The sequence below is a fragment of the Cricetulus griseus genome (genome assembly GCF_003668045.3).
Source record: "Cricetulus griseus strain 17A/GY chromosome 1 unlocalized genomic scaffold, alternate assembly CriGri-PICRH-1.0 chr1_0, whole genome shotgun sequence".
Lineage (NCBI taxonomy): Eukaryota > Metazoa > Chordata > Mammalia > Rodentia > Cricetidae > Cricetulus > Cricetulus griseus.
In genome coordinates, this window is record NW_023276806.1 from 16,384,524 (window position 1) to 16,396,699 (window position 12,176).

The window sequence follows — 12,176 nt, forward strand, 5'->3', positions numbered from 1 at the left end:
AACAGAGGGCCAGCCACATTCCAAAATGAGGGCCTTCTTCCTCCTTCTGTGTCTCAGTACTTTTTCCTTCTGTCTGGCTTCAAATTAATGGACCTTGGGAAATGCAGGTGATATATTTGCAGAAATGGCTATTGGCTTTTTGATTTCTTAATTATGAAGTGTTATTTTAATTTAGGGAGGCAGAGGAGGAACAAAAACCAGAAATCGGGTTAATAATAGTAGCAACAAACATAATAGAACTTACTATGTGCTAGGAACTATGTAAAGCTGGGGAAACATTACCTCCTTAAACCTTGTCAACAGCTCTATGAGTTGTCCCTTTCACAGATGCAGCATTTGAAGTATAAAATTAACTAGCCTGGAGCTATGCAGCTTGTAATGGCAGAGGTAGGATTAGAATCCCTACAAATTGGCTTCAGAATCCATTCAGTGTGCCTCCTAATACAGATTTTGAAACAAAATTTATATCCATAGAGTTAGAGATCAGTGGAAGGTTTTAAGAAAAGGGTGCTCAGGGGCTGGAGAAATGGCTCGGAGGTTAAGAGCATTGACTGCTCTTCCAGAGGTCCTGAGTTCAATTCCCAGCAACCACATGGTGGCTCATAACCATCTGTAATGAGATCTGGTGCCCTCTTCTGGTGTGCAGGAATATATGCAGGCAGAACACTGTATACATAATAAATAAATCTAAAAAAGAAAGAAAGGAAGGAAGGAAGGAAGGAAGGAAGGAAGGAAGGAAGAAAAGGGTGCTCACTGCAATCTTGTGGTCTCAATTTTACGAGGCAGCTGCAATCCAAAATACACTTACCAGTTGTCCACACAAAGACACTTGAGTTGGTCAGGTCAAGTGCTCCCTTATCTGAAATGTTTCTGGCTCACATCTCACTGCTAAGTGTTCTTGTCTATGTAATATTGAATTTACCAGCTCTGATTGCTTGGAAACCTTATTTGTCGCCTATTCTCCATTTGAGGATAAACCCAGATTTTCATTGGGAAAAACCTACATCTCCAAATCCTATGTGATCATACACAGACTTTAACATTGTGGATTCATAACTAAGCACCGTAACTAAAAGCCCTGTGTCTTCCTTCAGAATCAGAGGGGAAGATGTTAGAAATGAAAGCACTTTACTTCATTGTTCACAGAGTAGTAGTTTTCTTTGGACCCTTTACACAAATGTGATTAAAACAACAAACCCAAAGGCTTCACCTTACTGGTTTTCATAAGGATATTTTACATTAAGGATGTTGTGGAGAGTGGATGAATTCCTGAGTGAATGTTTATTATTGACGTAAGCATGACCATGTCAGACTCGAAGCCTCAGACTCATGGTAATTGCAAACTCTTAGCTTGGCCCAAGTACTAATGTGGACACTGTATGCACAAAGTATCAACTGCTATTTCCTCTCCTCTAAGACTGCAACCTGAGACTGTGACAAAGAAGAGCCCTTACTAAGATTAGGTTCCTCCGGAAGACCTCCTACAGAAATTACATTGTCCCTCATAGATACCCCCTACGGAGATTAGATAGTCGTGGCCCTGCCCCCAGTAAGCCCTCTACTGAGATTTGACAGTCCACCCCGCCTCCACAAAGTAGCTACCTAGCCTCCTGAGTGTCTGAAAAATGGTTGGTGCATGTCCACCAGAGCACTTTGCAGCCACCAGATCCCAGATTTTCTGTATGTGTGTCTTGTTTCTTTATTCCCTGGCACCCTAAGTAGGTGAATTCCTAAACCTTGCAGTACAAGGCAGTGTGTAACTTCAAAAACATTGCTGCCCTTTTTTTTTTTTCCTGTAACTTTTGTATCTTTTGCTTGTTTGTTTTGTTTTGTTTGGAGACAGGGTATCTCTACATAACCTTGGCTATCCTGGTATTCACTGTGTAGACCAGGCTGGCCTGGAATTCAGAGATCTGCCTGCTTCTGCTTCCCAAGTGCTGGGTTTTCAAGGCTTGTGCCACCATTCCCAGCTTTGTTTTCTGTGTCTTGACCTTTGTATTTTTCTCAAATGATAACTCTCCAATTTTATAATAATAAAAACATGAAGAATTTGAAAAATGATATTATAGTCTCCCCCAAATCTTTTTAAGTATACTAATTTAATCTAGATATTTGCTTTTAAAATTTTCTTACTAACCAAGTTCTCTGATGAGCATCTTAGAGAGAGAATATGGAACTCTTTATCCCTGTCCCCCTTAAGACAGACTTCCTTTTTTTTTTTTATCAGAGTCTCACTCATGCAAGATGACTTCTGAGACTTGAAGTTCTTCTGCCTCTGGCTTCTGTGTGCTGGGATTGTAGGCATAAGTCAACACCGCTGGCCTGTTTATTAAAGACTGCATTTAAAAAACAGGTAACAGCCAGGCAGTGGTGGCACACGCCTTTAATACCAGCACTCGAGACGTAGAGGCAGGTGGATCTCTGTGTTCGAGACCAGCCTGGTCTACAGAGCAAGTTCCAGGACAGCCTCCAAAGCCACAGAGAAACCCGGTCTCGAAAAACAAAACAAAACAAAAGTAACAAAAACATTTGTTTTGTTATTTTAGATTATAAGTACCTGATTATGTATATATGGTGAGTTCAAGTACCCTTGGAGGCCAGAAGAAGTTGTTGGAGCCCCTGGACCTGAAGTTTGAGGTGGCTGTGAGCTGCCTAATGTGGGTGCCAAGATCCGAACTCTGGTCCTCTGCAAACACAGCAAGTGATCTTTACCACTGAGCCATCTCTCCACCTGGAGACCAAATTTTAATATTAGAGTTTATCATTGCCATAAAAACCACACACTAAGAGCTTTATTCTATGTGACTCCATAATTTCAAATACACTTGTATTATTAGAAACTTAAAATGCCAAAGGTGTTGAAGTATGACCACGGGGTGTGACTATGAAGCCATTACTTTCATTCCCGCCATACACTGCTCACAGTATTCTAAATTGACCTGGAAAGACTCCAAAAAAAACTTTATCTGCTAAAGCCCCTCAAGCCAGTAATCCTCCTTCTGAGACCTGGAGTGAGGGAATGGGAATAGGAGATACTGTACTCATGAAGAGCAACCCCCCCCCCCCCCCGCTCAATGTTCTCCAGCTTTGCACAAAACTACAAACAAGATAAATGCTCGGAGTAGGAAGCCTGCAACTTTAACCATCATGTTCTAAATCAGGAAGCAGGCTTTACGATTGGATTAGGAAACAGTATGCATCCACGTGCAGTTTAGTGATGAAAGCCAGTCCATGTCCCAGGACATTTTCTAAAGCAACACTTTCCCAGGGCTGATTCTGTTCCTTCCTTCTGATGTTTGAAAGTAAATGCAGTAATCCCCATAATGCTGGCACATCCTTGTACCGTTGTGACTGATCCATCTGCAATAGTGGACACCCAATACATTTGGATTATATGTTACTTACAGAGTGAAAATGCCACTACCTGTAGAGCTTAGGAGATGACTCATTGGTGAAGAGGACCTGAGTTTGGATCCCAAGGCTCATGTGAAAAGGCCAGCTTAGGCACGTGTCTCTACGCTAAGGGCAGGGGAACAGAGACAAGTAGATCCCAGGAGCTGGCTGATGGGCAGTCTAGCCAAATGGTGAGTGCTGTAGTCTCAAAAGATAGGGTGGAGAGTGATCAAAGAAGACAAAGGCATGAGCACACACATACACATGCATCCTTCCCCACGTGTGTACACTACACACGAATTTAAAAAAAAAAAAACACCTATACTCTTCTTTCTAACAATGAAGAAAAACCAATGTGGATTTACTGGCGTGATTCTCCATTGTAGCTAGCTAGCTGTGCCCACTTTTTTTCTTAGTGCTTCCCCTGCATACAGCTTTCTATTATGCCTGTAGGCCTTTGGATTCCTCTGTTCTACTTCAGTCTCTTCACGCCACAATTTACTTTTGAAGTGCTGTGATAAATACTCAAACTGAACATGCCTATTCCTCCCTCAGGTTATATCAAACTCCAGCTACAGTCCTTCACATTCTCAGGACACTTTGCCATAGGCATGTGATACAAGCTACACTTGGGCTTAATAAGAATTGGGAGCATGGCAGGGGAGAGGAGAATGAGAAGGGGAAAAGAGGAGGGGTGGTGAGGACATGAGGGAGCAGGAAGGTTGAGTTGGGGGAAGAATAGAGGAGAGCAAGATAAGAGATACCATAATAGAGGGAGACATTTTAGGTTTACAGAGAAATCAGGCACTAGGGAAATGTCTGGAGATCTACAAAGATGACACCAACTAATAATCTAAGCAACAGTGGAGAGGCTACCTTAAATGCCCTCCCCTGATAATGAGATTGATGACTAACTTATATGCCATCCTATAGCCTTCATCCAGCAGCTGGTGGAAGTAGAAGCAGACACCCACAGCTAAACACTGAACTGAACTGGAATCCAGTTGCAGAGAAGGAGGAGAGATGAGCAAAGGGGTCCAGACCAGGCTGGTGAAACCCACAGAAACAGCTGACCTGAACAAGAGAGACCTCTTGGCCCCCAGACTAATAGCTGGGAAACCAGCATGGGACTGATCCAGACCCCAGGAACGTGGGCGTCAGTGAGGAGACCTCGGAAATTTTTGGGGCCCCTTGTAGTACTTATCCCTAGCATAGGTGTGGACTTTGTAAGCCTATCCCACATAGAGGGATACTCCCTGAGCCTAGACACACTCACACGGGCATGGGCCTAGGCCCCATCCCAAAGGATATGACAGACTCTTAAGACCCCCTATGGAAGGCCTCACTCTCCCTGGGGAGCAGAAAGGGTGTGGGATAGGTAGGGTGTTAGTTGGGGGTGGTGGTGGTAGGAGAGGAGCAGAGAGAGAGGGAACTGGGATTGGCATGTAAAACAATCTTGTTTCTAATTAAAATAAAAAGAAGTTTAGTTGCTTTAAAACAACTAAACTGCACTGTGACAGATCACTCCTTCAAGCACTTTTTATTGGGAACTGAAAAAAAAATAAAACTAGATTTAAAGCTAGATGCAAACCCACAGTCTCAACAATTTCAGAAGCTGCTGTTGGGAAATCCCAAATTCAAGTCTGAGGCCAGCCTAGCCTATACAGTAACACCCGCTCTTAATTTCTTTGAGTTTATTTATTAATATGGAAATACAGATTAAGCTTACCTACTCTGAATAGCTGAGTACTGACATGTTACAAAATCCAAATGATTTTACATTCTATTAGTACAGTGGTTCTCAACCTGTGGGTTGCAAACCCTTTAGGGTCACATACCTGACAGCCTGCAAATTTACATTACAATTCACAACAGTAGCAAAATTAAGAAGTTACAATGAAAATAATTTTAATTTTGGGGGGCACCATAACATGAGTAACTATATGAAAAGGTTGCAGCATTAGGAAGCTTGTGAACTACTATATTAGTATATGGCCATTAGAAATTTCCATACATTAAATTTTGTTATATAAGGAATATAATTACTTAAAACATTATATAAAATCAACTTCAGGTTATGTATATAAGGTATGTATGGAATAAAGAATGTAAAATTTGGATCCCATCCTAAAGATACCTCATATGTATGTAAATATTCCAAAATTTGTTTTAAATCCCAAACATTTGGGATGAGGGGCAGTCAACTATGCTTCTCTACTTAATTGATTATCAGATAAAGGAGAGGTTACATAACTTCTCAAGATAATTCATAAAGCATTGTAGGTAGCTGCTCTCATTTCCTGAAAATTTAAAACCCTAATCACAAGGAAGACTTATTAATATTTATACATGACCTCATGTCTAATTTTCATAATTTAGATTCACGTAAAATGCACCCATATTATACTATAATGCACTTTATTGTGCTGCATTTCATGTGGTCATGTTTTATTCACACACACAGATCACATTCACTTATTCAGTTTTGTTTTTCAAGCAACAGAGTTGAGCCTAATTCTCCTATCAATAATGGACAACAACAACAAAAAAGGTTCCTTCCAGTTCTTAGTTATCAAAAACAATGCCATCAGGAAGATCTTTACAATATTTATGTCAAACATGGATGTCCACACAGTAAATATCCACCAGCATAGCCAGAGCCTTAAAGGCCACTCTAGTACTAAGTTTCATTCACTGTTGTAAAAATGATCCCTAGAAATGGATCCGTTTTCTCTGATAGTATTTCAGAAGGTGTGTTTCCCCAGGTTTGGGCAACAGCAGTTGAGACATCCTGTCAGTATCATTTTAAATCAAAAAGCAAACTGACTAGAAATATCAGCTTACCAGGCCAAAGAGAGAGATGGTTGTATCACTCCTGGCTTTCAGGCACTAGCTTTTCTGTTTCGCACTCTATTTCTACTAGCAGGAATGCAAAAGCAGCCTGCCATTAGTGGTGCATGCCTTTAATCCCTGCACTTGGGAGGCAGAGACAGTCTGATCCCTGTGAGTTCGAGGCTAGCCTTGTCTACAGAGCTAGTTCCGGGACAGCCAGAGCTACACAGAGCAACCCTGTATCAGAAAACAAACAAAGAAACAAAAAAGAATGCAAAACCATTGCTAAAATGCCTTTTAGTACCTGGCCCATCAGTTTCTACCTTTCTTCCCTATTCTGTTTTTCTCCTTAGCACTTATCAACTATTATATCTTTAATCTGCCCGATTGTTGCCCTATTCCCATCTTTGGAGTGTGAGTTGTAAATGGTATTAATTTTGTCCCTTATTTCTTGCTACAGTAATCCCAGCAACTATGGGTCATACATAGCAAGAGTTGTTTTATTGGTTAATTGATCAATATATTGATTGATTTTAAGATGGGATCTCACCATGTTGCCTAGACCATGTTTTTTGTTTTTTGTTTTTAAACCTCAACCACTGAAGTAGCTGAAAATAAGGGCACAGGCCACCACATTCAGTTGGGAGTTCCAGCTTTAGGTAGAAGGTCAGGTTCTCCCAAGGTCAGGTTCTCCCCTGAGGGAAGAAATGATTAAAGAGCTGAGGTGGAGCCCAGGGTAAGACATTCCAGGGAAGGGAATCACCAGTGCACATTGAGAAACCGGAGATTGCCTGTTCTCCAGGGATAGTCAAGGAGCCCAAGGTGGCCAGAACCCATCAAGGGCAGGGAAGAAAGAGGAGATGAGGCTAGAGAAATACAGGGGTCACATGTTATGTCATATTTTGATTGCATTCTGACACTCCCAAGACTGACAATAAAGTTTGTTTTGTATCAGAGGCTGAGCTAGCTACCGGCTGACCAAAATTAACTATAGAGGTTTTGGAGGACCGAGGACAGACTGACACAGACTGACATAGGGTGGGGCTGAGAGAGGGTCTTGGCCCTTTTGGATGGAGAAACAAGAGATAGGAGGTCACTGGTCTCTTTTCTGCTGCTTCTCTGGTCATTCAGGTTCTTACTCTGATACCTGACTCCCAAGTTTTTATTGATAAAAGAATAATTAGATAAACAAATTATCTGGCATTCCACTTGGGATATGAAATCACATGGTAACCACTGGCCCCTGACTTTGAAGCTTCTGAAACCCCCACTGAAGCTGGGTTTTCTTCCCTTGCCCCAAGCCCTCTGAGTGAGTCTGGGATTTTCCTGTTGCAGTCTCTCTACAACAGTCTCCATCTGTAGTTACCCATTCCTGGCCCTAAACTCCACAGGCTGGTGGGCGTACCATAGCTGTGCCTTTAGTCAGCCCTGTGCTCTCACTTCCTACCACACACACTTCTTCTGAACATTCCCGTGTCTACTTTTCAGGCAGCAGGCTCCCTCTCTCCATGGGTTGCTGGCTTCACCTGAACCCTCTCCTTGGGCTGCTGCCACACCAAATCAGCTGCCTCACTTGGGCTTCATGTGTTGTTGTAAAGGGCCAGATGCACAAAGAAAAATTAAAGCCATATGTGCCTAACATAGCAATGAATTTATGGGGACATGATTTGATATAGCAATGGGATACCAGATTAATATTCCTCCAATCTCAGAAATAAGCCATAAATGAATGTTTCTGAGAAAAATATTAAAAGCTATTATCAAGAACAGTCATCAACCATTCAAGCTGTACATGAACAGATCACAATGGCTGCTGATGTTTCAAAGGTGCCAGCCTCCCTAAAATAGTTAACTGAAAAACCTGTCTGGGTGAAATAGTGGCCTTTGACATCAGAAATGTTACAGACATTAGAACAGCTGGTACAGGAGGAACCAAATACTCAACATATTGAAGAATCCACCAGAATTCCAAGAGAAATCCTTGGAATTCTCCTATATTTGTCATTAAAAAGAAATCTTGAAAATGGAGGGTGGTAACTGATCTGAGAGCTGTTAATAAGGTGACAGGCAATGAGCTCTTTACAGCCTGGAATTCCCCTGCCTTCTCTAATACCTAAAGGATGGTCTATTATAGTGACTGACTTAAAAGACTTCTCTTTTTCTGTACCTTTACAAGAATAGGACAGAGAAAAATTTGCCTTGACAGTGCCTACTTACAATAATTGCCATCCCATTAAAAGATATCAATGAAGATTCTTCCACGAAGGATGTTGAACAGCTCTACCTTGTGTCATTATTTTCTGCACACCATTGGAAATAATTCATAATCCGTTTCCTCAATCTATAATTTACCATTATATGAGTGATAACTTAGTAGCTGATTCAGATGCAGATACCTTAGGGAAAATGTTTGAAGAAGTAAAGAAAATTTTACTTTGTTGGGAATTACAAATTTCTCCTAAAAATAGAAAGAGGAGATTCTATTAATTACCCAGGATTTCAGATGACCCCTACACTTTTCCATTACATAGAGACTGGCAACAGATGATACAGCTAGCGCTCCCAGGACTTGACCATTATCTGTTTTTCTCATGGTCCCCTCGAGACACCATTGCCTCCCCAGGCAACAGTAAGCAATCTAGAGAACATAGCATCCATATTCCAAAGCGGTGGGGTGGGTGGTTTTTGGTCATTCAAGGGGTTATGGATAGATGTCATCATTAAGGGGTCTTGGTCACAAGTGTTATCAGTAGTGATCAGCAAAAATAAGCTGAACAAAGATTAGATTTAGGGATCTCATTCTGAAAAGAAAGGTGAGCATAGAAATGATAGATAAAAGGGTAGATTATTGAATCTACTTTTAAACTAAAAAAGCAACTATTCTTAAATATTTTATATTGGTATGGTTTGTATATTGATACAAACTTAAGGTTATTTTTGTTAGACCATACTGAACACATATTTCTACTCTTGTTTAAGGTATTGTACATATGAAGCTCATTTATCAATGTAGTGTAAATTTCTAGTCCTTGAAAGTTATTATGAATGATTAAGATAGTTAAGAAATATAGGCTAATAGTCATCTATAACAATTAAACTTGTAGTCATGTTAGTTATGTTTTCAAAGTCATACTGAGATATATTTGATAGACAGGTAGTCTTAAAACACTTCAGGGATCTACCATTTAAGATGTTTTAGTAATATGAGGCTTTCAGGTTACTAAATCAGACATGTCTCCTCCTGGCAGCACCAACCTACTTCAGAGAAGATGATGGGCATCTGGGGTTTGCTTTTTGTGGCAAAAGTTAGCCACTGGGCAAGAAACTGCCCCTGCCTTGACTGATGGAAGTATGCTGTCCAAATTGGACAAGCAGGACACAAAAGAGAGTAACTGCTAAACTTTGCCAAAACAAGGTGTGACCGTCCTTCAAAATTCCTGCTTCACAGAAAAGTCTGTCAGATATTCTAGGTCTGTGTGCTGAAGATGGATGCCCCAACACTGCAAAGGAACCTTGGATGACTGTCCAGACAGCCAGATGTTTCTGTCATTTCTATAGTTTTAGAAGTTGTTCTATAGTTCCTATCTACTCACACAATATTATATTCTTCTGGGGTCTCTGATGGAGTTGAAGACCAGTTAGTTAGAGTTGGAGTTTTCCTTGTTATCAAATTCAGAAAAGAAACTCACAACAGAGGTATAAAGTGTGTAAGGTTGAGAGATATAAAAGGATAGTTTGGGGTTGGTAATAAGTTAGGATAGAAAGTGAAGTAGGTACAAAACTTTGGACTCACCAAGATAGGATAGATAATGGAGCACTTTCTCTGCATTTGACAAAAGCAAATGGACTGGACATTGTGAATGTTATTGTTCCCTGATAATTATTCTTATCGTAATTAGTTTTTCTGTGTCAAAGTTAAAACCTTCCCCTTTTATTTAGACAAAAAAGGGGTGGTAAATGTGTGATATTTTGACTGCATTCTGATGCTCCCAAGACTGACAATAAAGTTTGCTTTGAATCAGAGTACAGTTATATAGTATGAAATTACCAATACGGAGTCAGGTAGAAATATAAGGGTATTTAATAGGGAAAAGCCTTACTTACAGAGCGAACCAGCCAGCCGGTGGTAGTCTGTACAAGAAGCAAAGAGAAACCGAAACCGAAAACGAAGTCCCCCTACTCACTCTGACCACGCCCTCACAAGCCCTCAGGTACTCCTGTAGCCAGCCCCTAAGAAGGCGTGGCTACAGCTTCCCCTACACAGTTAGCTACTAGCTGATCAAAATTAACCATTGAGGTTTTGGAGGACTGAGGACAGATAGACACAGGAAATAGTAGGGGGTGGCCTGAGAAAGGGTCTTGGCCCTTTTAGATGGAGGGATGAAAGAGATACATCACTGGTCACTTCTTCAGAGCTTCTCTGATCATTCATGTTCTTAGTCCAATATCTGATTTCTGAGTTTTTATTGGTAAAGAATAATTAGATAAATGCATCAGCTATACGGACAAAATTGGCCTCTATAATGAATGAGACAATCATGTAACTTTTTAAAGCTGTGTGGTGTGTGTGTGTGTGTGTGTGTGTCTGTGTCTGTGTGTGTGTGTGTGTGTCTGTGTGTGTGTGTCTGTGTGTGTGTGTGTGTGTGTGTGTGTGTGTGTGTCTGTGTGTGTGTGTGTGTGTATCCACAGAGGCCAGTGGCAGCATTAGATTTCCTGGAGGGAGTTACAGGATTGTGAGCTGCCTGATGTGTGCTCTGGGAACTGAGCATAGGGCCTGTGGAAAAGCAGCAGGTGATCTTAACTGCTGATCTTACCTACAACTCTCCAGCTTCCCAAAGTAAGGCTCTGAGCCCTTCAAAATAATCACATCCAGGGGTGAGGCGTGATGCCAGTGTTTTACCAAGAGAACAACATTTCTGAGGGAAGAAGTTTAGAAAATGGGAGGTTTTGTGAGGCTTTTACCACTTCATGCACCTGCTGTTTAACAGAATGTGCTAAAATTCATAAAAGTAGAATTATAGTGAATTAACCTAGGAATCTATGCAGAAAGGAAGCTATTATTAGAACCTGTAGCTCTGAGGTTTCAGCGAAAGTGGCATATTTATTGAGTTAATAGACAGCTGAGAGTTTACAAAAACAAAGCTACCAACCTTAATTATGTAATATTTCTTTCACAAGTAGCTGAATGTACGTAAGGAAAGTAGCTTCTGTATAGCATGGTGAAGTTAATATTGATTAGAAAATCCAGTTATCACTACAGTTTCCTTTTGATAGATCCCAAGATGGCTGTTTCTCAGCAGGGGGACTGGTGATGAATTGGCAAGATGGAGTAATTAGCTGTGAACTCAGAGAACAGCTTGAAACTCTCAAGTCTCGGAACTATGGTTGAGGTTTCTGTTTTTGTTTTGTCTACCTTGGGGTTTATCCCCTTGGGGACCCCACTGCTTTAGTTGGGGATAATTTTTTATTTAAAATGTTTGGAAATTGTGTGGTTGCATAGTTGCTTTCATTGTTAAGATGTGGAAAATTCCCGAGTTTAACAAGATTCGCTGTAACTTGTCCCCCGTTCCTCCCAAGCCTGCCTCTCTTTCCCTGGGGTCTGATGACACCTACTGAGTGGGGGCTGCTCTCCTTTTGCTTCTGAGCAATGGATCTTCTGGGAGGTTGACCTGCAAGCTCTGTTATTTATATCAGAAAGCAATACATTCATCCACAAAAAAAAAAGAGAGAAAGCACTACAATTGGTTAAACAAATAAAGGTTTATTTAGTTTGTGCATGATAAAGTCTATTGGTGGGTGCAGTGGCCTCCCTTGCCTCCAGGGGTTGGCCCCAACTTCTTTCCATCTTTCTGTACTTTGTACTCCTTAGTGTGCAGACGTACACCCTCCAAGAATGCAAGATGGCAGCTGCATCTCCATGTCTTATCACTAAATTCCATGTGAGAGAAGAG